This window comes from Nothobranchius furzeri, chromosome 13 (genome assembly GCF_043380555.1).
Source record: "Nothobranchius furzeri strain GRZ-AD chromosome 13, NfurGRZ-RIMD1, whole genome shotgun sequence".
In the NCBI taxonomy this organism is placed as follows: domain Eukaryota; kingdom Metazoa; phylum Chordata; class Actinopteri; order Cyprinodontiformes; family Nothobranchiidae; genus Nothobranchius; species Nothobranchius furzeri.
Window position 1 is genome coordinate 25789195 of NC_091753.1, and position 14575 is coordinate 25803769.

Consider the following 14575-nt stretch of genomic DNA (forward strand, 5'->3'; position numbering starts at 1 on the left):
GCCGGATCTTGTTAGAGTCACTCAGACAATTACAACTGCTCATTTCCTTTTTCTTCCACTAACTGGTTGACTTCCAGAAGTCAATGTTCATTGGTGTTAATGTTGTGGCCCATATATATGAATATATAGTCTGGCCAGGACCCACAGAGCTCATTTGTGGAGCGGAATATACGGTTGTCTTTCAAACTGTCTCTGGACAACGTAGACATGCTCACTGCTAATGATGTCAGTCAATAGAGCTGTCTGCCATACACTGTCGAAGAAGACGCAAATGCATCCGTTTTGCCTCTATCTGCTCTTCACTGAAAGAAAAGCCCAAGTCTAAATAGTCCGAAGTTGATGCCAAAGCCATTTCAAATGAACCATCGCCATCTTTGTTTAGCTAAGTCACAATAACACCCCCCCACCAAACCAATGGAGCACTGTGATTGGCAAAACACAAGACTGTTGGGCCTGCTGAGCCTCCAGTGGAGCATTGCTAGACTGACCTGCAACGCCAAATCCTTTGGTTTATACTAGTCAGCCTAAATTTGCCCCTGTGGCCCTGCATGGAGAATACACAATGGAGGAACGGATGGATAAGTAACTTTGTGAGACTTAAGGGCGCCGGTCCTGAGATATTCAAGTATCAAATGCAATTTTCTCTCAAAAAAGAGCAGAGTGCACTGAAAGACATTTCATTCACCCTGTAATGCTGGGCTACTCAATTCTGGGCATTGAGGGCCGATATCCAGGACGTTTCAGTGGTTTCTCTAGTCCAGTGATTCACAACCCTGGTCCTCAGTGGTCCTGCATGTTTTCAGTGTCTCTGCTACAACACACCTGGTTCACATATTTACATTGCCTCCTTAGGATGACATCAAGTGCTGCAGAAGCCTGTTGATCACTCATTCGATAAAGTCAGGTGTGTGGCAGAAGAGAAACAGTGCTGTTGAAAACAGCAACATAGAAAACATGCAGGACGGGGGGCTGGGGGCGCTGAGGACCAGGGTTGAGTGCCTTAGCTCTAGTCCAACACACTTGATTCAGTAGTTGAATTACCTGTGCAGCATCTCATCAAGCTCTGCAGAAGCCTGTTATTCACCTGCTGATGGAAATCAGGTGTGTTGAAGCAGTGAAAAACCTAAGCATGCAGGATAATGGCCCTCAAGGCCCGGAATTGAATAGCCCTGCTGTAAAGAGTCATTTTAACACTGGCTCAAGAAAATTCTTTAAAGTGGCAATGTGTAGTTTCCCTGGCGATAGGGGGCAGTACATTCCTAAATGATTGCAAGCTTAATTTTCGTGTTCAAATAAGATCTTACCAACAGATGGCCATTAGGGTCAAAAATCCCTCGAGGAACAACCTCCTACAAAATGACTTGAACATCAGATTCCCTTTCATCACTGGCAATGAACGAAGATGTATATTTGTAAAATAAAAATGTTTATTAATGGTGAAAGTTTTGTAACTATTTGTTACAAATCAGTAAATGCATTTTGTCATCACGGGCTTTCGTAGAAGGAAATATGGCATCTAATATGGCGTCGTCCACAGACTTAGACCCACTCCCACATATTTTGGAACTGATTTTTATGTTTATATGTTACATCGAAATTCACTTTAAAGGTACACTAAGTCACTTTCTTCTATTTTTAAACAGTGATTATAAACCAGACTGGTCAGAATAAAAAGATCTGTGCAGCTGAACCGTCTTCCTGCTCGGTAGTCATTTGTGGTGCTATGGCATTTAACATTACCATTCTTTAGACAGACATGTTCACTAAACAGTTTACTGTATCAAACTTATAATGACATTTTAGAAAATGAGCTCCAAACTATAAGATCAGTCCATGACTATAGGCCTGCAGTACAATAGTAGCTTGTGTTCTATACATAAATCCATACCTATTCTTTAGGTGAATGATTACCAGTCTCGGTTTTATCACATTTATATGTGTTTATTTTCATGGTTCAGTCAGCCATTACAAATAAGTAATAAAGGCTACTTAATGCCTTTCAAGTAGGCAGAAATAAGAGAAAGACTTGCCCCTACGAAAGAGCCAACAGTCACCACAGTTCACTCCAGGGATATGTGAGCACATGTTATTCCAGAAGGTAACTAAATGAAACAACTTGCTGTAAATTGGTGCATCTTTACCAACGATGTGTCTTTCTTCTTCTCTTTCAGACAGTTTAGATTGATAGAATATTATAATGACAGGATCCAAGGGAGAGATTATAGTTTGTCCTTTAAACAGAATGTAGCAGCAAACTGTTTAAATTTAAAAGCCATTTCAGATGTCCCTCCAGGAAATTAACGATAGTTTGGCATTTGGTTGATAGTATCTTACTGTGACATTTTAAAAAACCTACTAATGCAGGATCTGTATTTTGATGCCATTCACTTGTGCAGACAGCACCTGTGCATTCTTAGCAGAGAGATCAGTAACATTTGTTTTGTTTTGATTTTCTTTGGGGAAAAAGATTGTGCTGCTGGTAGAGTTGCTCAAATGTGTTACTTAAAAATTTAAAACTTTTTTTTTGCTTAAAAGATTTCTATTACAACATGCATGAAAACATTTAGACTGTTTCTTATATATGCCAAAGTTATAAGTAAAATGTTACCAATTGTGAACAACTTTTATCTAGAGAAACAGTTTTCATTTAACCCTTTAAGATCTGACATAGAACAAGTTTACCAGAACTTATATTTACATTTTTACATGCTGTGGTGCAATTTTTGGAGTATTTCAAATTTCTATACATCAGTACAACCCTTACATTCTAAAGTGTAATTATATGAATGTAAAATGTTCATAGCAACTGTAACGTGAGGAAATATGGGTTTTCTGTGCCAAAGGTCGTATTTGGCCCGGCTGGGTCAGAGCTGGGTCACTCAGAACTTTCACCCACAGATTAAGACCTGAACGCCAGCAAGTCTGGGAGAAACCACAACATCTAACACCTGCAGTGCCAGAAGATGGGAGTTCTCATGAAATCTAGTCATAACAAAAAAAAGTCTTAAACTTCCTTTTCTTTATATTAAATGTTGAATAATCATTTGATCACTTTGCTCATTATAAATGTGTTTTAATCAAATGAATGTTTATTATGCTTTGGGTAATCATAACAACTATAATGAATCAATACTTAATTAAATAATGTTTTGGGAGATGTTTTAGTGATGACCTTCACACTCGCTCACACAGGTCTACCCTCACAGTAAACTCCAAAACACATTTGCTCTGACGCACACGTTTGCTTTTGGGAAGAGAACTGGGTTTTTGGTAAGTCATTGAGTTCGAGTTTGACTACAAGAGACAGCGGACGTGCTGAACAAACGCCAACGGGGAAGGGAGCCACCGGCTCGGTCCCCCCCCCCCCCCCCCCCCCCCCCCCACGCTATTCCTGTCAAGCCAGACAGGATAGCTGAAATGCAACTGCTAATGCAGACTCGTCCAGAGTCTTTGATTTCTGAGTAATTTAAACTTAAGAAAGCGCATCTGCTAAACGCTTCATCAATGTGTACCGAGGTCAACTCTGGACCGGAGCGTCGGACACCTTCATCTTCTCTGCCAGCCGAGGTGTCCTGGATGAAACATCCTCCTGTGACTTACGGATCTAAAAGAGGGTCCTATAAGGTCGGTGGGGCAGAACACAATAGATAGCGTTCTGATGCATCTTTTCTTTTAAGAACTAAGTTTAATGCAAAACCATCACTTTTCACTCAGACATCTTTTCTCCCCCGAAGCAAAATCAGACGCACACACGCATTCATATCACATCATTCTCAATCTTCACCCATTCAACACAAGGTCTATTTGAGCAAGCTTAAAATATCAACTGTTAAAGATTGTCCAACAAGGTTGCCAATGTTGATTATTTTTCCTATGATTGTCATTTCAAAATCATTAGTTTAATTTGAAAAATTAAAACTTTTAACTTTCAAACTTGTCTCTTCATTGAACTGAAACACACACACGGATATGATCGTCAGTTTATCGATGAAAACAACCTTTGAGTCTTCTTATTTCTATAAAATTTGGATATTAATTTATTAAAAATTAATATCTCAAATTAATATGTAGAATGGTTCTCTCTTTCATAAGAGCCATAAACCATTACACTACAAAACAAAATATTTTACTAAAAAATGCAATTATCTATACAGAAATTGAAAATCGTTTTTTGTTTTTACACATATTTTTCATTATACAGAATTGCCACAGCTTTGCCACACCTCAAAATTGTCAGTGGAAAAAAGTTTTACACAATCCTTTCAAACAACCACAAATTTATTTGAAGTTCGTCCATAAAATAGTTTCTGAGATACCCTCATTTATATAAACTGTAACAAAAAGGAAAACATAAATATTAATAATAATCTGCAGGAGTCCATTATAATAATGTTGAATATTTGTAGCTAAATTTTCTGTGGTATATAGTTTTCCTTTTATCTCACTAATAATAATAGCAATAATAAAGAATTTGCATGAATATATACTTGAGGAAACTGAAAGTGAAACTTAAACATCCTCCGGCGCTGTAATGGCGTCAACCGCTTCAAGGAGGGAAGATGTATCGTTTGGCGGGTCCATGAGTCATCAAAACTTTCGTAGTGGTATGTGTGTGTGTGTGTCGGAAGTTTGTAGTGGGTGTGTGATGTTTGTAGGATGTGTTGGTCTAAACGTATTATTGCGACAAAGCACAAGAAAAAGCAGAAAGACTGGAACTGCCAATGACTACAATTTGCGGGAAAATGACATCAAAGCAGGTGATTGATTGGGTGAGTGATAATCATGTGACAGTTCACATTGACAACGTGATGATGTTTATTCTAGCATGTGAAGCGTTGTGAGCTGCAGATCAGAATGACACAGCGTCTGAGTCTGAATGAAAACGCTTTTCTTATTTGCGTATTTTGGTTGTTTTTTGCAAACCCATTAGCGGAAATATGCAGCACTCTGGGACGTGTTCAGTGTGTGAGGTATAAGTGTAACTCCTCCGGTTTAATATGCAAAAAAAAAAAGATTGTTCTATCTTATATAGTTTCAGTTCTACAAGCATTTGAACACAGATATCCAAATGGGAGTGCCGGCGCTCCCTATGGTCTTAAAGGGTTGAAAGTGTGTTACCCATTATTACATACACACTGATAGGCCAAATAAAAAAGTCACCACCTAGATTTCACTAAGCAAATAAGTATGAGCCTCTTATTGGATAATTACTGCATGGGCTGGCAACAAGTTATTTAACAGCAACTAGTACAATGAGTTGCTTCTCATTTCTTAAACAACCACATGGAAAGACACATCTGATGGTTGTGGAAACTATATTAGTCTGTTTGAGAAGGGTCAGATCATTGGCATCAAGTAGAGAAAACATCTAAGGAGATTGCAGAAATGACTAAAACTTGGTTAAGAACTGTCCAACACTTTCTTAAAAACTGATGCACCTTTGCCAGAGTTGTGGGTGTATCAGGGAAAGAAGAGAGGCAGATGAAGTGATGCAGCCACTGTGCCTAGTGCCTACTGTACAAGCCTGTGGGGGCAGTGCTATGATATGGGCTTGCTGCAGTTGGTCAGGTCTAGGTTCAGCAACAGGATGTGCTCCAAGAATGAGCTCAGCTGACATCCTGAATATCCTGAATGACCAGGTTACTCCATCTTCCCTGATGGCACGGGTATATTCCAAGATGACAATGCCAGGATTAATCGGGCTCAGATAGGGAAACAGTGGTTCAGGAAGCATGATACATTATTTTCACACATGGATTGGCCACCACAGAGTCAAGACCTTAACCCCATTGAGAATCTTTGGGATGTGCTGGAGAAGGCTTTGTGCAGCAGTTAGACTCTACCATCATCAATGCAAGAATACTGAAGTTATTTCTGCCAAAATCTTCATAAATACTCGTTGGATCCAACCTGTGGATCAAATGTGACGTTTTTGCTCATAAGTAACCAGATAATTCTATGTAATCTTGAAATGTGAACATTGCAGTGGTGTAAAGGTTTATAAAAGAATATTTGTGTCACCTTTCATACATGCCAGAGCTGCAAAGTCAAGGTTACACCACCTGGTGGATCCAGACGCACAGATCAACCTTTTGCTCACCTATTGTTCTTCATCGCAGACATAAATAAACTATCAAGGTCTCCCACAAAAGCCCTCATCTCTCTGCTAAAAGTAAGACTGCTGAATTCCCCACTCTGAATAAAAGTGAATCAACACAAATTCTACAAGGCTTTACAACTTATAAGTTAAATAATCATATGTAGGGATGGGTACAGAATTCGGTAGTTTTTAAGGTACCGACCAAATTCCATAGTACCGAACGAGCACCGATTCACGTCATTTCAAATGGTGCCTCGTTTTGGTACCCGTCCTTCATAACGAGAACTTGCCAAGACAGCTGCACATGCGCAAGAGCATTATGTCGTCGCTCGCTACGAGCCAGTTGTAAACGGAGCAGCATGGTAGAAAGAACGCACGCTAAAGCTTGGGTCCACTTCACTAAATGTGATGGGTAACTAAGTGATGATGAAACCAGCGACAACGATCTGAGACATCCTGATCTGCTCCGGTAGGTAAATAAAATGTTTAAGATGACGTTAGCTTGATATGTTAGCTTCCGTTTCACTAATGGTGCGTTCGCTTTCTCCTCGGAACTCCAAATTTCCGACTAGAAGAACAAGAACGTGCTCTAAAGTTTGGCTTCACTTTACTAAATGCGACGGGTGATTGGGTGAAGATGAAACCAGTGACAACGATCTACGTGTGAGGCATCATCATTTTAATCTGCTCCAGCAGTTAAATAAACTAAGATAACGTTAGCTTGATATGTTAGCTTCCATTGACACCGTTGTTATCAGCTAATGGTGCGTTCGCTTTCTCCTCCGAAATTCTAGCTTCCCAGTAGGAAAAATCAAATGAAAAAAGACGGCAAAAGGAATGAAGATACACAGTAAATTTAGTTCACAGTAAAGATGCTTGCTTCAGTTTAATTATCAGCTTATAAAACTACAAGGACAATGTTAAAATACAAACAGTTGAATGTTATGTATCGTGATATTTATCAAATATTGTTATATATTGAGAAAAAATATATATTTAATTATAAAAGAGAATTAAAATAATAAACACTCAAAAGTATCGAAAATTGGTACCGGGAATTAGTACCAAATTGATTCAAATGTCAAAGTTACCCATCCCTAATCATATGTGTTGAATGAACAAGATGTTTAAATCAAATGTTTGAATAATCTTGCTTAAATCAATTAATTTGAAATGAATATTGTTCTTACAATGATCCATTTATATCACAAATCACTATGTGTTTGTTTTACCAGTTAATCATTGCTTACACTCATACACACTACAATAACATACATATTAAGGTTAAAAACATTTTTGTATCTGAAGGAAGGATTGGCTTTCTGAGGAATGTTTTGGAAAAGCCTTCCAGACGTGGCACATTCTGATTTGCCAGAATGGCCGGAAATCATAACTTTGTGGATTATTAAAACAGGATTTTCTTCCCGATTAATTCAGTTTTCAGCTGAACTCCCGATTCGGCCAAATCGGGAAATAAGCCTCTTTTGAAACAATCTCTTTTGACATACAGTCGACCTGTTAGCACGCTGCAAGCTGACACAGCCAGATGCCTCCTTTAGAGCCATATTCACTTTGGACACAGAACAGCATTCCAGCTACTGTTGTGACCTGGAGACATCTCAAGACTGGATGGGTCGTATCGGAGTTTAATCTACTGACTTCAGGTGCCGTGAGGTCCACCTGACTTCTGACAGTCCGGATCTGCCTGGGGGTCTCCGCCAGGGTTTGTAGACACAACAGATTGTGTCTGATGCTGTTTTATTAAGAATCAACTCTCTAGTTTATAGCTGACAACAAATTACTTTACACCCAGATTTCACAATTTTTTTCAGATACAAAGATTCTGATAAACATCTACTTACACCACCTACACATCACATTCCATCACCGCATATCCACTCCACCACATCTCATTATTCAGATCTTGTCTGTATTATCATTAGTTTAGAAAAGAATAAAATTCCTGTTTAACTATATACGGACTCTGTCTGAATTAATACGAAGTGTGTTTATGGTCCCTGAAAAAGCAAAGAACCTTATAATCTTCTGATTGAACATTCAAAGATCAATCAGATTGATATTTCTTATTTATATGGAATAATCACATCTTATTTGTCATAATTAATTTGCAGTCGTCATGCTATAAAGTGTGACCGCTACACAAAATACTACTTATTTTGGTCTTTACTGTATTCTGACCAACTGTTACTTCATCAGGCCCATTTCTCCTCATTAAGGAGAACTACATTTAAAAAGAAAATGTAGATATGAGTTTCACATAGGAGCACACCTCAAAATGGCCAAAGCAGTCCTTTGCTGTGGTTATGTTATGCCACAAAGATCAATGACCTGACATGAAAACAGAGTTTGTGTGTCCAATTTTCACCAGTAGACTTAATAAACCAGAATTCATAATCCCTGCCATACCAACTAGTTATGTTGCTGAGGAAAAAAAAACACTATTTTTCTTTGAGGTACAGAAAGTACTGAATTAGACGAATCGATATCATGTGGCTTTCCAAGGGGTGCAGCACATCTCTGATGGGCTGAATTTTGAAGCATTTTAATAGTGTTGGCGTTAACACAGAATTAGAAAGTATCAGTGCATGCATCATGTACTAATCAAAGTACTTAAATGAGTTTTTCACCATTTAAATAATTTGTTTTTGCTGAAGGAAGGAGGGGGAGAAATTTAAACCATCCATGCTCACCACTTCGTTCCTGCTTGTTGAGGCTCAGTCAAGCATTATGAGAAAGGCAGTAATTACACACTCCCGTAACGAAGGCATTGTTAAATATTTATCAAATTCATCTTTAGAACTGCCATTGCACAAAAGGCTGCAGTTGCCCACCTCTTGATTTTTTGTTTTCTGCACACCGGGTTATCGGGGCTGTTTGGTCCGGTGACTGACAATGGCCACAGGTAGAGCACTTTCATGCCTGTGGGTATTTTTTTGAGTCACAAAGCATTTCTAATTGGTCATGACAGGAGCTTCTGGTTGCCAGATTTGATCTATACAACCTGTAAAATATTTACTGCTCCATGTCCCCCTGCATTGTGCCCCTAAAAAATTTATTATTTGAGACCTAGTGGATGTCTGAGCCAGAGGTAAACACGACTATTACAACAGCTGACCAGACAAGTGAAAACACGAAGAGAAAAAAAAAGAACTGAACACACTGAGCCATTAATATCTCTCATCTTCTTTGACATGTTCCTGAAGCAGCTCAACATGACTCATAGAGCTGAAGCTGAGCAGGGGAACTAATTGAATAATGGAAAATCAAAGTTTTTTTAAAAAAAAAAGAACAGCATCATCAGAAGGGTTTGTGTGGGTGTGTGTTTTTTAATGACCCTATTTTTTACCCTGTCTTTGTGATCACATGCAATGTCATGAATGTAACATTTCAGTGATGAAGCTAACTTATTCAAATAGTTGTACTGGTCTGTGGTAAAGAAACATCCATCAGCTCCATCCTCAGGTGCTCCCTGGCCTGGAGCAGTGGCTCTACTCTGATCGCCTCCATAGGGTTTGTCGACCGAGCTGGTTTCAGTACCAAGTCGGTGCCAGAGCCAGACCTTACACCAGTTCTTTTGATTTGGACTGCCAGAGTCTGTTCCCTTAACCTAGCATTTGCATTAAGACCACCTCCCTGACCTGGTGTTGAGTTAACCCTCTCAGGGTCAAAATAAGTTTTGATAAAAGGGTGAACAACTAAGTCCTTCAGGGGTACTTCTGAGGTAAAAAATGCTCATGAAATACGTATGTGGAGTAACCAGGTAGGTAGGTTTTAATGTTGCAAATCTGCAACGTCTGCCTCCATAGGGCTACAAGCCTCTGATTTGGAGGTGCTCCTGCTCTTCATCCCAGATGATTCTTCATCCAATAATTCTAGTTCATGGAAGAAAGTAAGCATTGCAGCCATTTTTTTACAGTGAACAAAATCACATATTCTAACTCTTGACTACTTATCCACTTCTGTTGTTTAAGTTACACTTAGGGATGTTCTGATCTGACATTACGTTGATTTTGGGATTTGGGCGTTTTTCATTGGTCCTAATCTGATTGTTGGTGGTGACATTCAGCTGCTGATCTCTTGGTGTTGCATGAGCCCTGCAGTGACATCACAGCAAATCATTGCTTGGATGAGGACTGAACAGAGGCCTCCTCCTTCATCAGGCAAAGGAGGAGGCCTCAAAATGAAATGGCATGAGCACCACATTTAACATCTCTAACCTAATTTAACTTGTCTCTTGCTAATCGTACAACAAAAAAGTTCCACTTCCACAAAAGAAGGAAGTAAAACTAGTAGGAGTTAAATGAAATTGGTGGTTTTCATCAGGGCATGAATTCCTGGGAGCCCAGTGAGATGGGGGAAGGAGGGTTTTATTCTTGCCCTGGCCCCTGAAATGTCTTGAAACGGCACTGGGTGTGGGACAGAGTTTTGAAGGTGATCTGAATTGTATCAAATAAATAAATATTACATGTTTATAAATTATTGCTTTAGAGAGTAAAAAACGTGTAGTAGGATAAATATACCTACTTTTTCTTTGCAAACACTTTGTTTTGTTTTCTTGTTTTATATGTGACTCTCTCCATGTCCTGTCTGTCTCTGATCTTCCTCTCAGTCCTCCAGAAAAACTGTTGCCTGGGTTCCTACACCTTCACCTCATGAGTTACTTTTAAACTAAGTAGTTCAGAGTCTACCGACCACAAAAATAACGGACTGCACGCCGAAGACAGGTAATGTGCAGCAGCGAAGTGCATCAGACATAAACAAAAGACGGAAAGCACCAAAGATATGAGTCGACATAAACAATCGTGTGTTAATTAGATTTTTTGGGGTGGCCGTGCACAGGACGCCATTGCCTGGAGAGCATCCACAATCCTATCCGCTCAAAAGAATCCCCATTGAGTCTACATAAACAGTCATACATAAATAATGTAATATAAGTAGAACCAGGATGTTTTTTGGGTTCTCCCTGGGTGTGTGAGTTGAGGGCTTCCAGGGGAACCCGGCTCAGCCCATCCCCCTTTCAGATGAGCCAGCCTCCCTGAGTTCCCCTGTAATTTGAACCCTGGTTTTCATCTTTCTGCAGTTTTTGTGTATTTCAATCACCAGTTAAAGAGGGTCAAGAAAAACCATGTGATCTTTTTAAATAAACTGTCTCCCTACACTGTGATCCTTTAAAGAAACCAACATGCATTGATTTTAATAACCTAATAACTTAGATTTTTAAACCTGTACAGCTACAAGAATGCAGCGGTGATTTAAAATCAGTAATCTTAATCTGAAGAATTACAGTGTTATGAATTATAAATGGCACATCCCTTCTTGTTTCAAAAGTTTGAGAACATATCATTTATAGCAGCAGCTCTTGTTTTCTGCAGCGTGCTGCATTAATCGTGCTGTCTATGAATACAGCACCCAAACATCAAAAAGAAAGTTTGAAGTTTATGTGCATTTAAATAATGCATAGATATGAATCATAAAATGCTTCAGAATACTTCAAATGCAAAGCAGTGTAGTTTTTTTCTGGTTTATTTATACTGAGCACATATTGTTACATTTCTGTGTGCATTAATCCTGAGAAATTATTCACATTATATTAAATAATGATTAATACATGTGTGGTCGGCTGGTGTCAAATTAAAATTCAGATTTCATCCTCAGTGATCCTGATATTGAGGGTTTGAACATTTGCTGCACAGCAACACATCGTGACATCTGGCCTCCCTTTAATTAGTCTGCACATCCCCTCCTGAAAAAAAAACCCTGATTTGTAACACTGACGTTTAAACATGGAAATGTGACATTAGGTGGTAGAAAATGTGGCATTTGCAGCAGACCAAGCTTGAATAGGTAGTAAGTTCATTAGCAAAGTCAAAGGAAAGCTTGATGCTCTGGCTGAATTTTTTGGAGGGAGTTACATCAGCTTTGGTGTCAAAGGACCTCCTACGTGTGAAGTGATGAGGTGATTCCCTGTCTCCTGCCTTTATGTCCATCTGGAACTGATAGAAGCACTTTAATTATGTGACTAAGGTTTCCTGCAGAAACTAACCTGAACCTCCTTAAACAAACACTTTTGTTAATTTAAGGGGGGTAAAGTAACTTAATGTTTTAAACTGTAAAATATATTTAACTTTTAGATGTAATTAACACAAACTTGCATAGGTACTGGACTATTTAAGAAAATATATTCCTATTATTGACCTAATCAGACAAATTCATCAAATATATAACTTAATTTTATAATTTTGGATTAGAAATGGTCAAAAAATCCTCTAAATTTTCATCATTACTTCTGACCTGATTGAGTTGAACTCAGCCCAGTTAGCTGTTTCCTCATTGATCGTGATGATGTGATGAAGTAAAGATAATCATTTATACTAATTTTAACATGACAGCATACTCGTGACACACAGTAATGACAATGTGTTCAAATTAAGTGTTGGTAAAATAAGTCTAAATATGAAATAGTCAGAGAAAGTCGACAACTTTGTTCCTTATTTTAATTTCACTTGAGAATAAAATGAAAAAAATAAAAATAAAAACTATTTCTTTTTAATCTTCACATGTATGAGACTGCTCTGGGTGGGGCTGCAGAAATAGCCAAAAGTCTGTACCTCCTTTCCAATTTTTGTTTGTTATTGTTTGTTTTTTGGGTTTATTCAATAAAAGCACATACATAATAATTCATTAACAATAAAAATAAAATCAAAGGAAATGATGTAGAGTATGGTTCACTTATTTGGGCTATTCTTAAATTAGCCTTTTACTTTATTTAGATTTTTTATTTTATTTATTTAAATTTTTTTAATCAACATTTCGACAGTATTTCCAACATTTCCTAGATGTTTTTTTCTGTCTCTGAAATGGTCATGAAACTGATCTGCACAGCTGTCTTACTGTAAATCAAACAGATTTTAAGAAAAACTTTGTCGGTAATGAGTGAAACATATCTAAGTGGATGAAAACCGGGACACCAGACTCGTGCAGGTGTGTGAGCCCCTGATACTTTTAGAATGGCACCTTCATACAAAAGCTGGACTGAATTTGGCCTCAAAATAGTATTATTTACATACTTAGATAATATGAATGCACTGATGTGAGTAGAAAGTTGATTTTGCACACACACACACACACGCACGCACACACGCGCGCACACGCACGCACACACACACACACACACACACACACATAATCCCATTCCCACGTAATGGAGCAGGGGGGTATTTCTAAAGGATGTGCTCATGCAAAATGATGACTAGAGGAGATCACTGACAACTTCAAAGCTGAGCAAATCCAGGTCAACTGCCAGTTTGGAAACGTGTGCATTTGAGTTAAAAATAAATCCACATTGACTCTGGTACCCTTAGAAATCAAACTAGACAATTGGAAGCTGCTGTGACTGATGGGAGCAGCCAGCTGAATACATCAGCTACTGTTTGTTTTAAACAAGTTCTGTCCTAGCTACCATTTAGTGAGGAGCTATGGTGTTCTCCTCTCTCCTGTTTTGCTGTTGGCCTAACCGTCTCACTGAACAGTTTTAGAGAAGGTTCAGCGGGGTTCACTCTCACTGCAGGGTCAGTCAAAGTGTAATGGAATATTTTAAAGCAGCTTCAACCTCTTCTGATCCATGCTCCAACAACAGAAAAAAAAAAAATAAACTTCTAAATAAATCCCAGTATTTGCTGCATTACAGCGGCAAGCACAGATTTCTGGATTAGCACTTAATACCTGTTTAATCAGTTGGTTTTATTTTAGGTTTGTTCAGTCAGCTGAGTTTACTTAAGAATAATATTTAGGAAACGTGCTGGAAGCAGACTGCAACACTAGCCATGTCAGCTCAGACCGGACCAGCAACTCTGAAGTTGCAACATTCTGGCCAGGGGAAGATAGAGGCTGGGTGACCTAGCATTAATCCTGTAAAGGTCATTATAGCACATACTGGCTCAAGACAATGATTTGAAAATATTTTTAAAAAGTTGCATAGTATATCTTTAAAGCTGTAGCTGAACTTAAATGTAAGTGCACTGATGTGCTTTAACAATCTATGCAATGGCAACTTTTTAAGCTTCAGCTTTTTTAGTTTTGTGGTGCCACTACAGCCACCGACCGTCTCAACAGAACACAATAGATGTAATGGACCTCCACTTGAACATAAATCTAAAATTAAAATGCCTTCATGTTCAAAAATAAATACCACATGAATTTGAAGCTCAGTAAATTAAGAGAGACGGTGAGGGGAGAGTTACAGTAGAAGATGGCAACTGTTAGCTGGGTTGAGGACTGGGACTTCGAGAACAAAGGAGGCATCAGAACTGATCCTGCATTGGGAGTTTGCACTGTAGAAATGCAAGGACGGCTACCGTTTCCTTTCCTTCCATTACCCAAAGGTCTTAATTAGTTTTGGTTAATCATGCACTGCTGTAATTGACTACTGTTGTTTCCTTCTTTCATGTATCAATT